Source organism: Callorhinus ursinus, unplaced genomic scaffold, assembly GCF_003265705.2.
Source record: "Callorhinus ursinus isolate GAN/ISIS: 27379988/994484 unplaced genomic scaffold, GSC_fseal_2.0 scaffold1, whole genome shotgun sequence".
In the NCBI taxonomy this organism is placed as follows: Eukaryota; Metazoa; Chordata; class Mammalia; order Carnivora; family Otariidae; genus Callorhinus; species Callorhinus ursinus.
In genome coordinates, this window is record NW_027397063.1 from 5568400 (window position 1) to 5591308 (window position 22909).

At 48.8% G+C, this 22909-nt stretch overlaps 1 protein-coding gene across 4 annotated transcripts in view; it reads left to right on the plus strand.

Annotated features, from left to right (window-relative positions):
* Positions 1–752: 752 nt before the first annotated feature.
* TIAM1 (TIAM Rac1 associated GEF 1) overlaps positions 753–22909 on the plus strand; it is a 370474-nt gene continuing 348317 nt past the window's right edge. For all 4 annotated transcript variants that reach the window (XM_073891280.1, XM_073891258.1, XM_073891273.1 and 1 more), the window contains exon 1: positions 753–898. The gene's annotated coding sequence lies outside the window, so the exon portion shown is untranslated. The remainder of the gene's footprint in view (positions 899–22909) is intronic.

The window sequence follows — 22909 nt, forward strand, 5'->3', positions numbered from 1 at the left end:
CCACCTGGAGCCTGGTTGGCGCTAACATCCCCCAGCATCCACAGGGAGGGATTACGTTAGGGTTTTTCTGCCTCTCGTAAAAAAGTTCCTGTCTCCCCCTAGAGCCAGGCACACGCCTCCCGAGCCAGACCACGTGTCGCAGGTACGTTTTTTTTTTTTTGGTTCGTCCCCTCCCCCGTTCCGTTCCCCTTTCCTCTCAGCTTTAGGTGGCAGGAAAATCCTTTACCTCCGACCAATCCCACTGATGCCGAGCCGCGCGCGCGCGCCAACTCGAGCTCCTTCTCTGTACGTCATTGGTCACCTCCACCTATGCAGAGTGACAGGCAGCTTCGCCGACCTATAGCCGGAGGAGGCGGAGGCCGCTCGGCCCTCCCAAAGCTGCTTTGTTAGGGGCTCCCTCGCCGTTCCCCAGTCCACCGCGCCTCCGCTGCCTTCCCCTGCTCTCCCCCGGCTGCGCCGCCGGCGCCTCGCAGGGTGGCAGCTCCGGAGCGCACGGCGCCCGCATCCTTCCAGCCGGGCGCCACCGGCGGGGGATGCAGCGCGGGTACCCAGCGTGCTCCTGTTGTCACTCTCCAGCCCAACTCTGAACGCCCCGCTCCTGTATCCGCCGCCTCTGATTGGCCGCCTGGAGGCGGAGCGATTGTCAGGCGGCCCAATCGGAGCTCGGTTTCCCACGGGCTCCCGTGGCCCCGCCCCCGGGGCCGCCGGCAGAGGCGCCCTGACAGCTCCCATTGGCAGACGGCGAGCGGGCCGGAGAGCGGCCGGGCCGAGCAGCGCCGCCGCCGTCGGGCGCGCAGCTCTGCAGCGCCGCGAACGCTTCGGCGCCCGCAGCCCCAGGAGCCCGGCGTCCCCGCATTGTCCCCGGCCCAATCGCGGAGATCCGGGACGAGCGTCGCGGGTGAGTACCGCGGCCTGGAGGGCGCGGGCCGGCTGTCCGAAGCCGCCCCGAGGGACCGTGGTGGGGATGCCCTGAGCCGCTCTGCCCGTGGCGGGCACGTCCTGACCCTGGTCTCCCGCACACTGGGGCTCCCGGCGGGTCCTAGCTCCCCCCGATTGGGCTTTACTCGTATTGTTTTTGTGTTCACACACTTGGAAGGTGAGGAGCTGGCGAGGGGAGGCTAGAGGAGACATCCCTCGCTCGAGGGAGCTGTCGGGAGGGAGACGAGCCAGCGGCGCCCAGGTGCCGGGTGCCGAATGAAAGTGACAGTGTCCAGGCGTTGGCATTCGGTCTTCTCGGCAGCAGGAGGTCGGCGCTGACCTGCGGCGGCGGCCGCACTTTGTATTTATCGGCTGATTTTTATCAACTTCGGGGAGGGTGTGCGTGCGCGCGTGTGTCTGTGTGTGTGTGTCTCCGTCCCTGACTTGGGCATCTCCAGGCCTGTGTTTTCGGCGACGTTGCCGGCGCTCACCTTGGCGATCCGCGCCGCGCTCGGGGCCGGACACAACGGGGCGGAGAACCTGGGGGCCGGCACACGGGGCTGGGGACCCGCGGCTGACCTGGGAGGAGGCATTTTAAGCGGCATTCTGCGCGCGCGCAGACAATGACTGGTCCGGGTGCGGGGTCCCGGGGGCTGTGCGTGGAGTCCCGGAGCCCGATCCCGACCCCGCCTCGCCCTCTCGCGGGCTCTGCCGCTCGGATGCTGCTGCGCCGCGCGGCTCACAGCCCGGTGGGGGACCCGCGTGGGGCCCGCTTTTGTTTACAGACCTCGCCATTGGGCGAGAGCCGCGCGCTGCGCTCCCCCGGCCGAGGCTGCTGCCGCGCGCCCCCTCCGAGCTGGGAGAAGTTGGTGCGTGCTGTCAGGTGACGCCCCCTCCCCCGGCCTCCTGGAGCGATGCTGCAGGGAAAAGACTAGACGGCGCCTTCGCGCCCAGTCCCCGCCGCGCACGGCGCCCCCCGTAGGCCCCGTGCACCCAGAGGCGCCTTGTCCCGGCCAGGGGCTGTCTCTCAGATTGACGGCCGTCGGGGCGCTGACCAAGCCAAGCTCACCTCCCTCCCAGTAGCATCCTCTGGCCTTGCCTCCGGATCAGCCCAGGTTGATTCCGAGCCTGCCTTTTCCTGCGTGCTGGCAAGTCTTGAAGGACGCGCGCGAGCCCTTGGGGACGCTGGCCAATCCATGCCCGCTTTTCTGGTACCCACGCGGCCCCGCGGAGCAGCTGTGGGGCATCCTTGAGTCCGGGCGGTAGCGATCGGCTTACCCGTGCGTGCTGACTTGGTGCACTTTGAGCTGGAGAAGAGGTTGAGAGCCTGGGCGCTGAGGTCAGACACACTCGGGTTCCAGGATCTGCCCAGTGTCACTCACAAACCGAGGGATCCAGACCGGGCTACTTGGTCTCCCTGCGTCTCAGTTTCCGAGTCTGTAAAGTGGGGATAATGTGTATTCCCATTTGTTGGAGGCTGGGGGTGGTGGGGGTTTGAACGACAATAAAAATCATCCGTTTAGCACACTGCCACAAATGAAGCACTGGACTGTTGTTTCCCAGTTAGAGGGAATCTATTCTAGAGGATAGACCGCTGTCTTTCCCCTTTCTGCTGGCTTCTATTTTATTTTAGAAAGCTTGAAGGACTGTTTTCAGCCTCAAACAGGGCTTGTTTTACTTGGCCTTAGGTTTAATTATAGTTATCTAATCTCTTTCAGCTCCTTTTTATGTGTTTGAATTTCCATTAGGTTTCGGTTGTTTCTGCTTTCCTCCTTCTTCCTGAAAGCAATGCTGAGGCCCAGGCTTGGACTTGGAGGAGGAACACTTGTCCAGGTGGGAGCCGGTTGCGTGAACCAAGTGAACCAATGGCCGCGGCGCAAAGTGATTAGCGCCGGGATGGAGGGAGGTTTGAACAAAGAGATACCTGGAGGCAGGGAGGGAACACTTCCTGGTAGAAGTGAAATTTGAGCCGGATCTTGTGGCAGAAGTTTAGTAAATCTTTGGTTTCTAGAATGTGCTCTTTTGTATCCTGTCGTGAAGCGCCTCGCCAGGGAGGTTGTCTTTGCGTTTGGTAAACACCAAAGTTGCTAAGTAATTATCTTTGAATAGAGGAGAAATAAACCCAAGGTGGAGGCTGTGGACTAACCAGGGAAGGTAGAAGGGGAGAATTGATTTCATCGAGTATCTTCAAAATGCCATCAATGTGTTTTGACTTGTTTTTCTTCTGCCCCACCAGCCCCGCACTGCGAATCTTTTTTAAGGCAAAGAGAGAAGGCAGTTTCATACAGGAGAAACAAAAGCAAGAAAAACTCCTCTACAACCCCAAATGAGAGAGTTGAAAAGAGACAATCTCAGGCTTGGCTACCAAGTAAGATAGTATTGGAAAAAATGTTTGCAGTTTCAGCACCCTTTTGCTCGTGGGGCCAAATTACTGAGTTAGGTCCAGGAACCTAACCACGTCCTTTGAACGTGGACTTCCGGGGTCTTAACCGGCCCAGGAGAGCATACAGACAGACAGAAACCAGGTGAGGGACTTGCAGCTGTCCAGTGGGCGCAGGAACCCCCAGGGAATGCTCCCGATGCCATTCTGCTCCACGAGCCTGCCTCAGTTCACCCCAAGGAGGTGACTCCTGCAAACAGAAAGAGCCAGTGGTCTTATTGCTAGCTATCAATTAACATACGAGATAACCTGTTTAATGTTCGCCTAGCGATGATTCTGAGCCTTCTTGCACTTGTTCTGGGAATTCTCTGGCCCCCCGAGGGATGCTGCCCCCTGCTGCCCTCGGGGGATCAAATCAGTTGGGGGCCTAGACTTAAAAGGGAGCACGTGGTTTGGAAATCTCATTAGCTGACAATTTAACAACTCTCTAATTCTCATCCGAAGAGCTGGGACAAAGACTTCCTCTCCTTTCCCTCTGTAAGTTCTCCCTCCCAGCTTCCTTCTCCCCGCCCCCCCCAACCTGAAAGGAAAGGGAACCCCCGCCCTCTTCTCCCCCCCCCCCCTTAAATAACATAAACCTTTCCGTTTCTTTTAAACCCCCCCCCCCCCCCCAGCTTTCCGCAGCGCCTGGCTAGAAATCCCTTCCCCAGAGCTTTGCTGAGGGCCTACTGGGTGTGCTGGTTAACAATTGGTTCATTCCTCTCCACGCGGAGCTTGAGGTCTGCAGGAGAAACATTTTGTGAGACTGGCCTTTTGGGGACATGAGGAAGGCAGGTGAGAATATAGGGATCACATTGAAACCTCAACCAGAAGTCAGGGATGGCAGGGTGTTCTGCTGCCTGAGCGTGCAGGAGGGGTGAAGGTGTGCGCGTGCAGGAGGGGTGAAGGTGTGCGCGTGCAGGAGGGGTGAAGGTGTGCGCGTGCAGGAGGGGTGAAGGTGGGAAGGCAGAAAGAGAATTTGGTTCCTGTGGGCAATGTCCAGATTCCCGAACACCGCAGGTAGAGAAAGATCCTTATTTTCACCGTCTGCAGCCATTGGACTCTTATATCAAAAACACCGATCCACGGGGGTCGTGTGTGGGCATGTTTGTGTCTACCTGACATGTGCACCCAGATACATACACATTTTCCTTTCTAAATTAAGCAGATGGGTAGAGTGTATGTTTCTGAGTCTGTCTGTTTTTTTGTTTTTTTTTCTCAGTATAGGACCAGAAAGAACAGGCCCCAGCAAAATTTTTCAGTTTTTTTACAAACTTAATTACTCTTGTGTTTCAAAAGAAGAGTTCTCATCATGGTAGGCCAAATCACTTATTGAAAAAAAGAATTTCTTTTTAAAGGTTAAATCAAGGAGGCACTGAAAGATAAAGCAGTACTCAGCCAGGAACAGAGTGTTTTGAAAATAAAACAATGCTCCAGTGTAAAAGTTACAGGATATTAATAGTTAGGTGGGTTTTCTCCTTCCAGCCCCTTCCCTACCTCCTGTCCATTCCCACCCCTTCCGGCATAAGACTTTCACTGTTCCTGGGGTCTCCAGGGACCTCGTTAAGAAATTCATAAAGGTCTAGACTGTGGTTACGGAAAGATTCCTCCTGTGCTTGTGTGAGAGTCTTCTAGAACACCTTGGAGCTCTTTTGCTCGGTGAAGAGGTGCCTCCCTTGTGGGCTGAGGCTGAGCTCAGAGGCTCGCATTCCCCTGCAGGTGGGGTCTCAGTTCACTGAAATGGTAGCAGAAGTGAGGTGGCGGGGGGGTGCAGCATGCTGCCGTGATATAGGAGTCGGACAATTGTGTGCCTCCGGAGGACGTGGAACAGAGTGATGGCGCAGGGAGGAAGGTTCTTTCAGCTGAGGGCATCGTCAGTTACAGAATAGGCCAAGGCCCTTTGAGTTTTGGTGCTGTCACAAACTTTCTTTCCCTAAACGGGGACTTGGGTGCAGTTGGGGAGACGGGGGTCCTCGAATCTTGCAGCCCTCTAGCAAAACCACAGTATGATATGAAAGGCATTGCACGTTTTTCTGCCCAGAGCCACTTTGAATTTATGAAGGAGGAGGGTTTTAACTAAAAAGCCACCTAGTATTATTTAACCTCAGTATCTGCCCTCCCAGAACGTGATTTTACTAAAGACCAACAGAATATCCGCCCCACCCCCGCCAGCCCGCCCTCCCTCCCTCCCTCCCTCCCTCCCTCCCCCTTCCTTGGCCGGGAGCTGCTAACCTTGTAAACACAGATCAATTCTGGTTCCTGTTCCTGGATTCCTCTGTCCTCTGCAGAGGTGATAATGGCCCTGGAAGGCCACCAGGTCAGCCCTGGGGGGAGGGGGAGGTTAGGGCCCCGAGAATGGGTCTGGGAATTTGCCTTGTGGAATTGTTGGGACCATGGACGTGGAGTCCATGGCGTTGTCTACCCTTTGCTCTTCAGAAAGGGGGTGTTGGTGGGCCTGATGTCTGCAGGTTGAGTCTGAGGGGCCTGGGGCGGGGGGCCTGTCTTGGCCCCGTTTCCCCTAGTCATGTTGGAGGCCTCCCGTGTCTTTAGGATTCCAGCCCAAAGCCTGACCATCTCAAGGCGTCTTCAGATCCTGGGGATAAGATCTCTTTTGACCCCACCTTGTCACCTGGGCTGGGTGGGGAGCACTGGCAGAATTGTGGGCAAGTGAGGATTTCCAGAAGGAATGTCTGGAAGCCTCTGGAACTCATCAGCCAGTTTGGGGCAGTGTTTTAGAGACTCTGAACTGTGGGTTTATTCTTGCTGTGAACTTCTTATGTGGATTTTGGGGTTTTGGGACTTAAAAGGAGGTGATGTGTTAGTTTTTCCCCTTTTTTTTTTTTTTTCAAAAATGTGCATCTCCATCTCCTCCCATGACGCAAGGATGTCCTTGGAAAGTGAACACGCTTAGCAGGCTGTAGGCCCTCTGGGTTCTGATACCTGCGGGGCGTGGCGGCCCCTTTCCATGCCAGGGAGGCCCTGAGCCCCCTGGGTACCGAGGACACACCGTAGTGCCTCTTACCTGGTGTCATGATCAGATTTCCCATCTGACACCCTCAGAAGTGCCCTACTTTAGCTGTCCAGAATCAAGTCCCAGGTGTCCAGGTTGTTACTCTGATGATGTTTGAAATAACCATGGGTAGTACTTTCCCGGTGGCAAATTCTGCTGTGTTCTGGAGGTGAGCAGTGTGTTGACCTTCACCCTTTTGTGTTTAATGTGTGTTTAAACAAAGGTCCATTGTGTGTGTGTGTGGGGGGGGAGAATGCCATATTGCTCTTTCTTTCATCCGAAATGTCCTTTGGATCCCACTGTTGTTAGGTCTTTTTGAATATTCTTGCCATGGTGAGACTGACCGTAGGATGATTCTTACCCTCTGCCGTTCAGAGGGCTGGGGCTTTATACGTGTTTCTTGTTCTCTTAAGGATCTAACATACATTTCCACATTTGCCTTAATCAGGATGCAGTCTCTGGCTATAAAACTCGAGTCAGTTTTGCCGAAATATACTTAAACCACAGTTTTTACTCAGCGATGATGATCCAGTTCCAATATTTTCCCCTGCCATCAAGTATATTCTTCTTTCATCCATATTCTTAAACTCCAGGAATGCCAAGTTTGATTTCTTTCTTTTTTTTAAAGATTTTATTTATTTGAGAGAGAGAGAGTGAGAGAGAGAGAGCATGAGAGGGGGGAGGGTCAGAGGGAGAAGCAGACCCCCCCCCCCCGAGCAGGGAGCCCGATGCGGGACTCGATCCCGGGACTCCAGGATCATGACCGGAGCTGAAGGCAGTCGCTCAACCGACTGAGCCACCCAGGCGCCCAAGTTTGATTTCTTTCTAAAAACGATGTGTAAATAATTCCGGATAACGTTAACAAACTCCTGGAACAGGCAAGCTAACGTGAAAAAGCGTTTTGTTCCCATCCCTTTCTGCTCCCGCCCACTCCTGCTCTCTCCAGAAATGATCACTTTTGTTCCTTTTTGTTTTTTTTTGTTCTTCTCGTGATTTTCTTTGTATCTCTAAATAATGCGCTTATACCACTTTTATGTCTCCACTTCCTGCTAGGATGCAGCACCATTTAGCTGATTTATTGCTTCTTACCTCCTTCCTTCTTTCTCCAGATTTTTGATGGTTTTATTTATAGTTCTTATATTGATTATTCTTCAAGGCTTTGTTACTTATATAGATCTCTAATTTAGCTTAGTCAACCGAAGACTGACTTTTAACCTCCCATAAAGTGAGAATATTGGTGCCCTGATCTGTCCTTTATCTCCCCCCCGCCGACACCCCCAGCTTCCGTCACCACCGGGATTGTAAGATTGTGTCTGTAAGCATGATTAAGTCTTCTATGCTTTGTCTATAGCTTGCTATTTTTTTTTAAGTTTCATTTTTAATCTGTACCTGATATGGGGCTTGAATTTATAACGCTTAGATCAAGAGTCACAGGCTCTGCCAACCGAGCCAGCCAGGAGCCCCTAGGTTGCTTTTGTTTTTATAACAGCTTTATTCATATAGAATTTAAATACCATACAATTTAGTTCCTTAAAGTGTGCAATTCAGTGGTTTTTGGTATATTTACAGAGTTGTGCAGCCCTTGCCATAATAAGTTCTAGAACATTTTCATCATCCCCAAAAGAAACCCTGTACCCATTTTTATTCACTTCCCCTCCCCATGCTTCCCCCTCGCCTCTGGTAACCACGAATTTGTCTGTCTCTATAGATTTGCCTGTTCTGGATATTACATATAATGGATTTATACAATATGTGGCCTTTTGTGTCTGTGTTCTTGCGCTTAGCATCATGTTTTCAAGGGTCATTGTGTCATGGCGTGTGTTGGAATTCCTTTTTACTGCTCAGTAGTATTTCACTGTATGGATACATCACATTTTATTTAATCATTCATCAATCGATGGACTTTTGGATTGGTTCCACCTTTTGGCTCTTGTGAATAGTTACTGGTGTGAACATCAGTGTACAGATATTTGTTTGAATACTTAAAATGTTTTTCTGGTAAACACCTAGGAGTGGAATTACTGGGTCATGTGGTAATTCCATGTTTAATTTTCTTTTATTTTTTTTTAAAGATTTTATTTATTTATTTGAGAGAGAGAGAGTGAGAGAGAGAGAGCATGAGAGGGAAGAGGGTCAGAGGGAGAAGCAGACTCCCTGCCGAGCAGGGAGCCCGATGTGGGACTCGATCCCAGGACTCCAGGATCATGAGTGAGCCGAAGGCAGTCGCTTCACCGACTGAGCCACCCAGGCGCCCAGGACAGAGGTTCTTAACTGAGGGCAGTTTTGCTCGCCAGGGGAACTTTGGCAATGTCTGGAGATATTTTTGGTTGTCACATTGGGGAGGTTATACTGCTCTCTGTCTAGATACAAGGAGATAGCAGGCATCTGGACGCCAGGGATGTTGCTGACACCCTGTGATGCCTAGGACAGTCCCCCAGAAGAAAGAATTATCTGGTCCATAGTCAGTAGTGCTGAGGTTGAAAACTGTGCATTCAAAAGACACAAATATTATTAGCACATATTTAAATTTCTTCACTTGGGAAAGGAGCTTATTATGTTTCCTAGATATTTGGAAATGAGCTGTCAGATTAATAATGAATAATCTGAGGCATCAGATTATTTTGGTTATTATTTTAACTGGAATGAATTAATAATGTATCCTTTTTAGGATAGAAAGGTTTTTCTTTTTGTTGTTGTTTTGTTTTGTTTTAGAGAGTGGCGAGGCAAGGGGCAGAGGGAGAGGGAGCAAGAATCTTCAGCAGGCTCCACGTCCAGCACTCAGTCCCACAACCCTGAGATCACGACCAGAGCGGAAATCAGGAGTTGGATGCTTAGCCGACTGAGCCACCCAGAAGGTTTTAAAAATTGGATAATAGGGCGCCTGGGTGGCTCAGTTGGTTAAGCGACTGCCTTCGCCTCAGGTCATGATCCTGGAGTCCTGGGATCTAGCCCCACATCGGGCTCCCGGCTCAGCGGGACGCCTGCTTCTCTCTCCCACTCCCCCTGCTTGTGTTCCCTCTCTCACTGTGTCTCTCTCTGTCAAATAAATAAATAAAATCTTAAAAAAAATAAAAAATAAAAATTGGATAATAAACATATTAAGACCGCAACCCAAGAAAAAATTTGGATAATAATTTCAGGGGTTTGGGGCTTCTCAGTGCTTGAGCAAGTTCACCCACTTAATGACTCCAGGATAGTGCTAATAACAGTGTTAGGAACGGTGCATTCTTAGCCCTTAACTCTGCTGTGGTTAATGTTATGGGAGGAAAAGTATTTGCAGTCTGATCATAACAATGTTACTCCTCTTAAACAGTTCATGGAGCATTAAAAACATTTTCGGAAAAAAAGTCCAGGGCAAGATCCACTGTGACATTTTCGAAAAGTTTTTTGAATGTTAGAACAATTATCTCATCTTGAAATCTCTGATTAGAAATTATCATTTCAATCTATAAATATCAATTGCACTTTAACATTGCATTGTAATTATAAAATTAAAATCTCATAGCTGATTTTCATTTAGCTAATAATTTAACGATCTACTGTTTTTTTTTTAAAGATTTTATTTATTTATGTGAGAGAGACAGAGGGAATGCATGAGTGGGGGTGGGGAGGGCCAGGTAGGGGCAGAGGGAGAGAGACAAGCAGACTCCCTGCTGAGCAGGGAGCTGGATGCTGGGCTCCATCCCAGGACCCGAGATCACTACCCAAGTCGAAGGCAGATGACTGAGCCACCCAGACACCCCAACAATCTAGTGTTTTCGAGTAGATTTTAAAAATTCATCCTGTGGTTTTTTTTTTTTTTTCTCTCCTTTCCCCCCACTCCTGACAGTTAATGCTTAATGTGGGGATTGACTCTGCCTGCAGCCTTGGTCCAGGGCGTCCCCACCCATAGTAGCAAACCATTCAAACTGCCTTAAAAAGAAAGATTTGTGGGAGCCTGTCGTTGCGGGGTTTCAGCTTGCTTTGAGTAAGAACACCCAAATGTCCTTCTCTCCGAGGAAATGGGGTTAAAACCAAATGGACGGATTTATAAGTATTGCTAGTTAGCATTAGGAACTTGGAGTCTTCTTGCCAAAGGCATTAGAGATCTAAGTTAACGGGCCATTCTTTACAGCAGGACTAGTTAACAGCTTATTAGGGTGAGAAGGGCTAAAATTATCCCTAACGGACGACCTCCGAATTTTAATTGTGGCAATCCATGTCCTCTCAGCCTGTGATACAGCAGTTCTGAGCCCCATCCAACTCAGGAAAAGTGAATTTACGGGCTTCCTAAGCAACGAGCATCTAGCAATGTAGAGTGCCTGGACTTTATTAGGAGTGCATGGAGCCAGCTCCCCCCCAACATTTGGGGGCTCAGCCCACGGCCACGACAGCTGTCACAGGGGCTCAGGGAGCCTGGTTCCAGGAGCATGAGACATGGTCTTGGTTACTATGTTATGGTTGCTAGAAAACCGTACATGATTCGGGGGAAAATGGAAATCTCTCAAGGAAATATTAAGGTACAGTTTTTCCTTTTGGAAAAGTTACTTTCTAGAATTCAGGAATGGCGAGCTTAATTAGGACATGAGTCAGGTTGGATAGTTTCGTACCCTGAGTATTGCAACAACCTCTGTGAGTCAGATCTTTGAACTTCCTCCTTTAATTTGAATAAAATTTCTGACATCTAGCAGTGTTGAAATGGTTAATGGCTTTTGATTACCTTGGTTCATCCTTTTTCATTTTTCCCAGACAGTCTGTGGGTTCTCCCCCCCTTTTTTTGTCTGTCACAGTGATTCTTCCCAAATATCTCCTCATCAGTGCCTTTTCCCCCCATTAATTACAAAATATTTCTCTTAGTTATATCAGGTACTGATAGTGAAAACCATATAGCCAAAATACCAACAATAAATATCTTTCAGTACTGAGATTAAGGGGGATTCTTACTTTCTTATGGAAGCTTTTGCAGTGAGTGGGGGTTCCTTTGATAATCAGAAAAATTGCACTAATTAAATCCACATTCAGCTTTGGGTTGGTGGTGGCCAGTGGGAACTTAATCTCCCAAATCATATTTTCTTGTTCCGTAATCCACTTACACATGGGGATTAATAGCTAAGTGCTCCTCTCAACAATGAGGACAATGAGGAAGAATAAAGAATTTGTGGATTCTGGCCGCAATGAGCAAAGATGAGAAAGCCTGTAGGGCTTCCAAGAAGCCCAGTGATTAAATATCAATGGAAGGATTAGCCCCATTGTTGATGGATCCTTTCAGGGTAGGATTGAACCTAGACCCTCAGTTATTAGAAAGTTGTTGACTTTCTAGTGTTGCCTGCATCCCTTTCTTTAGAAGCCTTCCCCAGAGTGGTCTTACATCCACGGTTCCAAACATGGTTGTGCCTCTTGACCTCGGTTTTTTCCCTAGGATTGCCTCCTTGTTCATGAACTGTCCCATCTTCTCTGAAGGGTCCTAAAGCATGGATGATTTTGAGGTCAAGTTTAATTTGTGTCTGTGTTCGTATTTTAGGGCTGCTGCAAAAGGTCCTTCAAACTGAGTATCTTAAGACAATAGATATGTATTCTCTCATAGTCTGGTTGCTAGAAGTCCAAAATCCAGGTGTTGGCAGGGCCACGCTCCGTCCAAAGGCTGTTAGGAAAGGGCCTTTTCTTCTTCCAGCCTCTACTGGCCGCAGGTGTTCCTAGGCTTGTGACAGTATGACTCCCAATCTCAGCCTGCTCCTTCACACAGTGGGCGTTTCTTGTGGCTGTGTGTCTGTGTCTAGATCTCCTTCTGTCTCCTATAAAGACACCAGCTCTTGGGTGTAGGGCCCATCCTAAACCCATATGACCTCATCCTTACTTGATTTTATCTGCAAAGACCCAGTTTCCAAATAGGGTCCTGTTCATAGGTGCTAGCGGTTAGGACTTAAACACGTCTTTTTTTGGGGGGGGGCACAGTTTAACCCACAAGAATGTCCAAGCAGTACTCCATTAGACTGTTTAAAGCAGTGAAGGACATGCAATATGGATGTGTACTTACTGCTAAGACATTAGATTTTCCGAAAGCTGATGTGTCACCGTGAGTCTATTACTATTTATTTACTTACTTATTTAATTTATTTATTTCCCTCCTTACTTATCCACCCACCTACCTACCTACTTACCAACCAACCAACCAACCACTCTCCCAACCACCCAACCAAAAAGTAGGCTCTACCTACCTACCTACCTACCACCCAACCAACCACCCAACCAAAGTAGGCTCTACCTACCTACCTACCAACCAACCAACCAACCAACCAACCAAAGTAGGCTCTACCTACCTACCTACCAACCACCCAACCAAAGTAGGCTCTACCTACCTACCTACCTACCTACCTACCAACCAACCAACCAACCAAAGTAGGCTCTACCTACCTACCTACCTACCAACCAACCAACCACCCAACCAAAGTAGGCTCTATGCCCAATGTGGGGCAGAGTCAGCCAGGTACCCTATGTCAACATTGAGTTCAAACTTTTTATTTATTTATTTATTTTAAAGATTTTATTTATTTATTTATGTGAGAGAGAGAGAATGAGAGATAGGGAGCACGAGAAGGAAGAGGGCCAGAGGGAGAAGCAGACTCCCTGCTGAGCAGGGAGCCCAGTGTGGGACTCGATCCCAGGACCCCAGGATCATGACCTGAGCCGAAGGCAGTCGCTTAACCAACTGAGCCACCCAGGTGCCCCAAACTTTTTTTTTTTTTTATTTTTAAAGATTTTATTTATTTATTTGTCGGAGAGAGAGAGAGAGAGAATGAGCACAAGCAGGGGGAGCAGCAAGCAGAGGGAGAAGCAGGCTCCATGGAGGCACCCAGGTATCCCGAGTTCAAACTTTCAAAGGCCCTTAGTTCCCAGCCCAGCTTTTTCCATTTCATCTCTCAGGACTCTTTTCTCCAATGGTTTGAGCCAGTGAAACAGAAGTCCCTTTTGCTCGTTATAGCCTATCCTATCATTTTTCCTTCCTTCCTTCCTTCCTTCCTGTTTGTTGCTCACATGGTCTCTGCATCTGGACTATTCCCATTTTTGCTTGTCAGATCTGCCTCTCTTCTTCCAGGTCTGGTTGAAATCAGCTATCTTCATGCAGTTTCCTTGGTGTCCTAATGCCTAATGGCTCTTTTAGATGTGTTCTCATAGTCTACTTTGTGTCTCAGTGAACTCTTCTTGGACTGCAAACTCTTTGAAGGTAGGGTCTCAACCAAATTTATTGTGGCTTGATCACAGCACCGCTGTGGAGGAGCTTGACATGTGTTTAGATAAACTTGCCCCCAATTTACGCCATCCTCAGTCAGTATATATGCACGGTGCATGGGTCTTTGCCAAGATAGCAGGCCATGGAGGTTGGCAGTTAAGAGATAAGCCCAAAGCAAAAAACGTCTGTACTCAGGGGAGATGAGTGACAGACAGGCAAATTCTGTGAGGACCCACTGGCAAGAGGAAGGTGTCTCTTAGTTGTTGGTAAGCGGTCTACAGCCAAGATGAATCTGATGCTATATTAGGAGCCAAAATTAGACAGCCTGCATTCTGAGGGGAAAGATGGGTGGGTTGGTGTCTTAGTTCAGGCTGCTGTACAACAAAATATCATAGACTGGGTGGATTAAACAGCAAACATTTATTTCTCTTGGTCTAGAGGCTGTAAGTCCTGAGATCAGGGTGCTGTCATGGTTGGATTCTTGGTGAGAGCTCTTCTCCTGGTTGTGTCTTCCCCTTATCTTATGGCCTTTCCTTGCATGCACACTCAAGAGAGATCCCACATTTCATTTTCTTTTTATCAGTTCCTTCGAGGGGCTTTTACCCTCACGACCTCTTCAAAACTTAATTATCTCCCAAAGACCTAGCCTCCAAATACCATCCCACTGAATGGATTAGGGGATTAGGTATTCACTGCATGAGTTTTTGGAGGATGCAAACATTCAGTCCATAGCAGTGAGCGAGCAACCAGGTAAGCAGTTTGGAACCAGGAGAGGAAGAGAAACCAGAAAACCCCAAATCTAAGAGCCTTGTGCCGATACGCCTTTGATTCCAAAGTGAGCTCTTGGGGACCTGGGCTTAGTTAAGGCTTACTGGAGCTTTGGGCTGGGCAGCCCAGGACCTAGCCTGCAGGTAGATGGGGAAGAATTTGTGCCTGGCTACTGGAAGTATTCATAGAAAATCCTGGAAGTTTCTAAGGGTGGTAGTGAGCGGTGGGGGCAGGGAAAACAGTGAGGGGAGGAAGTGTGTGGTCTTAGGAGAATGCACTTTGGCTGGGAGGTAGGGTGTCCCAGAGTGGAAAGGCAGTCTTCATAGAGGGGGTGCCTTAGAGCTTGGTTCGAGCCTTGTGGTGGGCATAGTGTTCACTGCACGTGACCACAGAGGGACAGATGAAGGCAGCTGTTCTAGGGAAAGTGAACACGTTGCTGGTTGAGATCTGATAAGGGTCCAGACCTCTACTTTGGTGTTTTTGAACTATTTTTCTGGCAGTGGCTGTGGGTAGACCTGAGCAAACATGGGGCTTCTAAAGGGACTTCACATTGCAAACAGATCAGATTGTTCTTTATTTTATTTTATTTTATTTTATTTTATTTTATTTTATTTTACAGATTCTTTTTTTTTAAATATTTTATTTATTTAATTGACAGAGAGAGAGAGAGACAGTGAAAGAGGGAACACAAGCAGGGGGAGTGGGAGAGGGAGAAGCAGATTTCCTGCCGAGCAGGGAGCCCGATGCGGGGCTCAATCCCAGGACCCTGGGACCATGACCTGAGCCGAAGGCAGTCGCTTAACCAACTGAGCCACCCAGGTGCCCCTTATTTTATTTTATTTTAAAGATTTTATTTATTTATTTGACAGACAGAGACACAGCAAGAGAGGGAACACAAGCAGGGGGAGTGGGAGAGGGAGAAGCAGGCTTCCCGTGGAGCAGGGAGCCCCATGAGGGGGGCTCGATCCCAGGACCCTGGGATCATGACCTGAGCCGCAGGCAGATGCTTAGTGACTGAGCCTCCCAGGCGCCCCCTGATTGTTCTTTAAAGTGTATTTTTATTGGAGTGCCTGGGTGGCTCAGTCGGTTAAGCATCCGACTCTTGATTTCGGCTCAGGTTATGATCCCAGAGTTGTGAGATCGAGTCCCACATTGGGCTCTGCGTTGGATATTGGCATTCTCTCTCTTTCTCTCTCTCTGTCTCTCCCCCCTCTGCCCCTCCCTCCTCAAAAAAATTAAGTAAAAAAAAAATATATATTTTTATTTACTGCATGATGATTGTAGGAACAATCAAGTACATTTAAAAGGAGACATTCTCCCACATTCCTACTGTAGGAACATGTTGGTTGCTTTTGGTTTTCTCTCTTCCTTCTTATCCATCATTGTCACGTCCTTTTTACGTATTTGTAACTCTTGCTTAGATACAGCTTTGTATTTTGTTTCTTTTCATATAACACTGCATTGTCAACATGTGCAGTTTAGCTGCATCGTCCCCAACTTGTCATTTATGATGATCACACATTCCAGCGAGCTGATCATTTACCTAACCATTTTCCTATAAATGAATATTTATGTTGTGGCTTTTTACCATTATTTAAAAAAATTTTTTTTTGAAGTTCCTTATGTATATACTGCTTTTTTTCTTTCTTTTTTAAAACTTATTTTTCTCAGGATAGAGTCCCAGGATGTGGTGTTTGTATTAAACACAACATTTAAAAAAACATGACTATCCCTGCTCAGCAGGGAGCCTGCTTCTCCCTCTGCCTGCCACTCCCCCTGTCAAATAAATAAATTAATTAATAAAAAAAAATGGCTGTTAATTTGAATTGTCAAACTGCCTTCCAGAAGTCTTGATCTGTTCATATATGTGAGTATATTGGGACTCACCACAGCTGAGCCAGCACTGGGTCTTAATCATTTATTTTGTTACTGTTAATTGAATCTCTCTTTCTTTGCTTTTGGGAGGGCTGAACTTTTTGTGTTAATTATTTTGAACATTGTTTTAAACTTCTAGGGAACACTGTCATGGGCTTATCTTTTAAATCCTTAACACCACCTGGAACAAAACAAATAAACAAAATAAAACAAGGAACAGCGTCCTTTGGCTTCCTCCTGTGTGAGATGGTGAGGTTGAAGGTCTTCCTCGCTTCCAGCATCCTGCGTCTGATTTTATGAACCAAAAGTGTAGAAGGTGAATGGGATGCAGCCTTAAGATTTCTGAGGCACAGGCTGGTGACATGGTTGTAGGTAGCCTGCTGTGGGCTGGTTTTTGTTAATTTTGTTTGTAGAGTTTATTTTTTTTAGAGCCGTTTTAAGTTCACATCCAAATTGAGCAGAAAGTCCGGAGAGTTCCTATACCCCTCCTGTCCCGCCCCACGCACACAGCCTGCCCCGTAATCAGCATCCCCCATAGAGTGGTACGTTATGTTTGTTACCCTTGATGGAAGGCAGCTATGCTAACCACTATACCACCAACGCTGTTTGTTACCCTTGATGAACCTGCACTGAGGCCTCATGGTCACCCAGAGTCCATAGTTTACATTTCGGTTCACTCTTGGTGTTGCACATTCTGGGCTTGGACAGCCAGATAATGATGTCTATCCACCAGGAAAGTATCGTACAGAATAGTTCTACTCCCCCAAATATCCCCCATGCTCGGCCTATACATTTCTCCTTCACCCTTTTGCCCCTGGCAGCCACTGATCTTATACTGTCTCCATAGTTTTGCCTTTTCTGGAATGTCATGCAGTTTAGATTGTGGCTGACATCACTCTTGAGAATCATTCCTTGGGAGTTTCTCCGTTTCCTGCCCTTCCAATGTGGTTGCCTCTAGACTAGGATTTTGGAGTCAGAAGGATTGATAAGGCCCTCCAACCCAGGAGTCCTCTCTGTGATACCCTGGCTGAGGAATGTCACCCGAGCCTTCACTGTGGTTCCCATTATGTAGCCAAAGGAGGGACAGGCGCCCCGCATCCAAGACTGGCTTCCAGCCCCCCACGCCGACTCCGATGAGCTGGTTGACCATGGTGAAACCACTTCCCTTCCTGGGGCTGACCCTGTGTGGTCCCTTGGTGGTGTGATGCCAGAGCAGTGCTCACCCCCAGGTTCTAGGGGTGACATGGATACAAGGTCGACTGGCCATTATTAACCCCAGAGGAAGGCACAAAAGTCAAATCAGAAGAACCTGGACAGCCTTGCTCTTGGCTGAGCAAGTGAATTGTTAGAAAGTTGCTCCCTGCAGGAAATGGAGGTTGGCCTCCCTGAATCCTCCACTGATGGTGACTCTGCCCTGGGTGGGGGTGTGTGTGGGGGGGGGGGGGGGGGGGGCAGATAAGTCAACCCCTCCACCTGTAACCATTTACGGTTGGCTCTCATGCCTTCCCCATCGTACTCCGATAGCTCTTCTCAAGCACAACTTCTCTGCTCCTTTATCTGTCCTTCGTAGCATGTGGATTCTTCAGTTCTGTGAACACCCCCTTCAGCATGGCCAACTTGGGTGCCGAGAAGTGAAATGGGCTGAATCCTATCCTTCCCTCAGTTCATGTTGAGGCCACAGCCCCCAGGGCCTCAGAGTGTGACCGTATTGGGGGATGAGGCCCTTGAGGAGGTGGCTAAGTCAGAATGAGGCTGTTCCGGTGGCCCCGACCCAACCTGACTGAGGTGTCCTCATGGAGAAGAGGGAACGTGGACACATGAGGAGGCCCCAGGATGCTTGAGCGCAGAGGAGAGACACAGGGACAAGGCCGCCATCTGCCAGCTGAGGAGCGAGGCCTCGGAAGGAAGCAAGCTGCCAGCACCTCGATCTCGGACTTGTGGCCTCCAGAACTGGGAGGACGTAAACTTCTGTTGCTGAAGTCACGCAGTGTGTGCTCTTTTGTTACCCTTGAAAATGAACGCGGGAAGAGAATGCGATTTTATCCCCACTTCCCCGCCTCTTCTCGTTTTCGGGGCCTCAGTCCCGTCTGTGCTTTTCTTATTGAACTTTTCTGGGGAGTTCTTGAGACATGCAGATCAACTACTACAGTCCTGCGTTTTATGCTGTCTTCTGGGCAAAGAATGAGTAGTCATTTTTTTCTTTTTTTGTACAAGTCAATAATTAAATACTTCTTTATAAATGGTGTTTATGACTGACCATTATCCTGGCCACCTTTTATAGATCCTCTCCTTTGTGCTGGGCCTCTGGGCTATTTTACACGTTAATCATTTTTTAAAAAATTTTATTTACTTTTGAGAGAGAGAGAGAGAGAGAGAGAGAGAGAGAGAATGACAGAGAGAGAGAATGGGGGGGGGAGGGGCAGAGGGAGAAGCAGACTCCCCGCTGAGCAGGGAGCCCGATGCGGGACTCGATCCCGGGACTCCAGGATCATGACCTGAGCTGAAGGCAGTGGCTTAACCAGCTGAGCCACCCAGGCGCCCCTACACGTTAATCATTAAAAAGTCCCTGCAGGTGGGCGTTGCCATCCCATTTTACAGATGAGAAAGTGGGGCAGCGGAGTGAGCAGATGGCGTGAGCAAGGCCATGCAATGTGGATTCTGTGGATCCCCGAAAACCATGCTCATCAGCTGAGGACAGCACCTGGGTGGCTCGGGGTGGTGGTGGGGGGGCTGGGATCGGCCGGTTCCCCTCACCTCCCCGTCCAAGGCCGCTACCTTCCCCACCCCCGTCTCGGTTATGTCCCTCTCCTGAGCAGCCCTGCGTGCCCACGTGACCCTGTTGCACCGAGCAGACTGTTCACTGTGGAACAGCCGACCCATTTGTTTTCTCCTCTCATTTCATGCAATCCAATAGCTCAGAGCCAGGCCATTTAAGAATGGAAGAAATTTCCTGCTGAGAGGTTTTATATATGTGGTGTGTGTGTGCTTCTGAAGGCAAATGGGTGTTTAAGCGTGTGCGAGGCGAAGTACGGCCGACTCCGGGAGTCTGGGGACCACTTAGGCCTGTAGCCCTCACTCTCGCACCAGCTGTCCAGCGCCACGAGGCCTTCTGGCTTTACCATTTATGGGCCCTTTTCCTGTTAGGACACCTGTTTAACTCTGGTGTTGCCATCACGGGAGGCTAAGGCAGCCTGTTCCTTCTCCTGCTGCTTCTTGTGGAAAATCCATTTTTGGTGTTCGGTTTCAGTGAGAAAGGCATAAAAATATTTTCTGGGACCCCTCCCCACTTTCCTGCTTGCAGCTAAGATTTCAGCCTTTGACAATGGAGGCCAAATCTCTCTCGAAACAAAGGCAGCACTAAATCAGAACGTTGCTGTCCGTACATTTCTTTTTGGAAACAGGATGGGCTTTTAAAGCATTTTATGCATGGACCTTGTTCCGTGAAAGTCCTGGACGCTGAATTTGCGTGACAACAGCATTCCGTGTCATCGCCCTTAGAATTATCGACATCGGGCGCCTGGGTGGCTCAGTTGGTTAAGCGACTGCCTTCGGGTCAGGTCATGATCCTGGAGTCCTGGGATCGAGTCCCACATCGGGCTCCCTGCTCAGCAGGGAGTCTGCTTCTCCCTCTGACCCTCCCCCCTCTCATGCTCTCTCTCTCTCTCATTCTCTCTCTCAAATAAATAAATAAATAAAATCTTTAAAAAAAAAAGAATTATCGACATCATCAGGCAGGAGAGCTTTGTAGACGGGGCGATCTCACCCGTGTTTTGCAGACAGGAAGTTACTTACCAACCTTGGTGAATGTAAGTGCTCATTTATTGAAATGGAAATGCAACACGCGTACAGAAAAGTGTACCTTATTGGAAGTGTCTGGTTTCATGGATTCGTACACACCATGTACTTGTGTAACCGGCACTCAGATCCAGAACCAGAATGTGCTGAGACCCCAGAACCTTCCTGGGTGATGAGATGGGAAGGAGTCTTCCCCCGGAGCCTCCAGAAGGAGCACAGCCCTGCTCACATCTTCATTTTAGACTTGCCTCCAGGGCTGTGAGACCTACATTTCCTACGTTTTGCATCTGTTTATGGTGCTTTGTTACAGCAGCTCCAGCTGACAGATGCACTCTCCTGCCCCCCCCCCCCCCGCCCCGTGTTTTACTTTGCATTTCATCTTCCCCCTGGAGGTCAGCCATCCATGTAATTCATGTCTGATCACGTCGGTCCTGGTTTAGAACCTGTCTGAGTTGCCCCATTGTTCGTTGGGTGAAGCCCAAGCTTCTTGACCTGGTGTATGTGCCCTGCTCCGCCCCTTCTGCCTCACCTCTCACTCGCCCCAGCCTTGCCTGCTCAACCCCAAAGTGGACACAGATGGGGAGCTGTCAACAGGGCGGGGAGGGGGCTGTATCTGCATCAAAGAGCGCTGGATGTGACTTTGAATTTGATGCATGTAGGGGGCTCTTCTGGGCTCCAGTGGTCCACCACTCTCCTCATGACTCTGTTCACATGTTCTTGTGTTTATTTTATTTTTTATTTTTTTTAAAATATTTTATTTATTTATTTGACAGAGAGAGAGACAGCGAGAGAGGGAACACAAGCAGGGGGAGTGGGAGAGGGAGAAGCAGGCTTCCCACTGAGCAGGGAGCCCGATGTGGGACTCGATGCCAGGACCCTGGCAGCCCAATGTGGGGCTCGATCCCAGCACTCTGGATCATGACCCGAGCCGAAGGCAGACGCCTAATGACTGAGCCACCCGGGCGCCCCACGTTCTTGTGTTTAAACTCCCTTCTTGGCCCCCAGGGGGTCTGGATTACAAGCTTCACTCACACATCCACAAACACAATGTACTTCCACACGTGCTGGTACAGGGGTGTGGTGGTCTCACTGCTTGGTTTGCATCATCTGCTTGGCCGCTTACTAACAGCATCACCTTGCTCCGTGCCTCAGTTTTCTTATCTATCAAATGGGGACACGGATAGTACCTACCTGGTAGGGCTATTGTGAGTAGTAAGCGAGTTAATTCCTGTAGATGTTTCCAACGGGCTTGGCACCTGGGTAGGAAACTCGGCCCCAGACCCCTTTTGAATAGTGTTTTCTCCCCCTCTGGTTTATTCTTGCCTGCTTTTTAAGGCTCCGGGTGGGCACCATTATCTCTAGAAAGCTTTCAAGGCTCTTCTCCACCGGCATAATCACCCATTGTCTCCTTTTAATCTGTTGGGGGGCCTCTCTTCCTTGGGGGCCCTGAAGTTCTTGAGGGCAGGTCAATTCTAGATCCCGTCGTCCCCCTTCCTGGCCTGGTGGCTGGCTGCCCTGAGGCCTTCAGTCTGGTGCTTGCTCAGGAAAAGAATAAATATTATTTATTATTTGTTTTAAGGTGAAAGGAGAAACAATTGGGTTAGCGCGAACTTTCCGGGTCCACTTAGAGCAACAGAGACGCTGAGAAGAAAATGTTAAGCACTGCAGATACCCTAACAGTGATTATTCCTTTAGGGTTTTTGGGACAGTGAAGACTCCAGTGATGGGCAGGCAGAATGAAGGTTCTTAGGTGCTGATTTGGGATTCTTCGGTTTATCCTGGCACTTAGAACAGGGCCGGCCATGAACTCAGGGACTCGATTTCCTGTAGTTAAAGATGTTTGCCTTCCCGATGCAGGCACTGAGATTTAATGACTTTTTAATAAGGCACGGGGCTCCGCAAAAGAAAACATCCCCTGGCTAGTGTGTTGGGGGCTTAGAGGTTAATAGTGAGTTTGGACACGTTTTCATTTCAGCCCCCAGCATGGTTTTTCTTCCTTAGGAGGTACTCAGTAAATATCTTGTGTTTTCCATTATATTGAGGGTGTTAGGTTTTTGGATCCGAAACTCAGTACTGTGGAGAGGTTCTCCTGATTTGGGGCAGCTCTTTCCCATAGACCAAAGGGCATCTTTGTGCGAGGAAAGCTCAGCACGTCCTGAAAATTGGGCATTTACAAGATCAGGAATCCCTCTCACTTGGCAAACTCCTTGTTGAACTTCATAGCCTCCTGGCCACACATTACAGTTAGAGGGGCTCTAGCCGTACCGCCCACTGTGGAGACCACTAGCCACATGTGGCTGCCGAGCCCTTGAAATGTCAGAATTAGGACGTGCTGTAGGTGTGAACTAGAGACCCGGTTTCAAAGACTTAGGAAGAAAGAGATGAATGTAAGTCATCTCAGCATAACTTTTTTTAATTGAAACCTTTTTTTAAAGTTGAAATTATTCATTTTTTTTAGCTTATTTCTTTATTTATTTGAGTAATCTCTACACCCAACATGGGGCTCGAACTCACGACCCCCAGGTCAAGAGTCACATGTTCCACTGACTGAGCCTGCCAGGCGCCCCTCAATAACTTTTGTATTGACTGTGTGTTGAAATAATATTTATGATATGTTGGGTTGAATACAATAGGTTATTAAATTTAATGTAACCTTTTTACTTTTTAAAAAAATTTTATTTTTATTTATTTATTTAGAGCGTGCATGCGTGAGCAGGGGAGGGGCAGAGGGGGAAGGAGAGGGAGAATCTGAAGCTGACTACCCACGGGGCTCGATCTCACGACCCTGAGATCATGACCTGAGCCGAAATCAAGAGTCCGACACTTAACTGACCGAGCCACCCAGGCGCCCTGTCCTAAAAAGTAAAAACTTGTTTTTTTTTATGTAGCTACCAGAAAATGTGAAGTTATGTTTTTA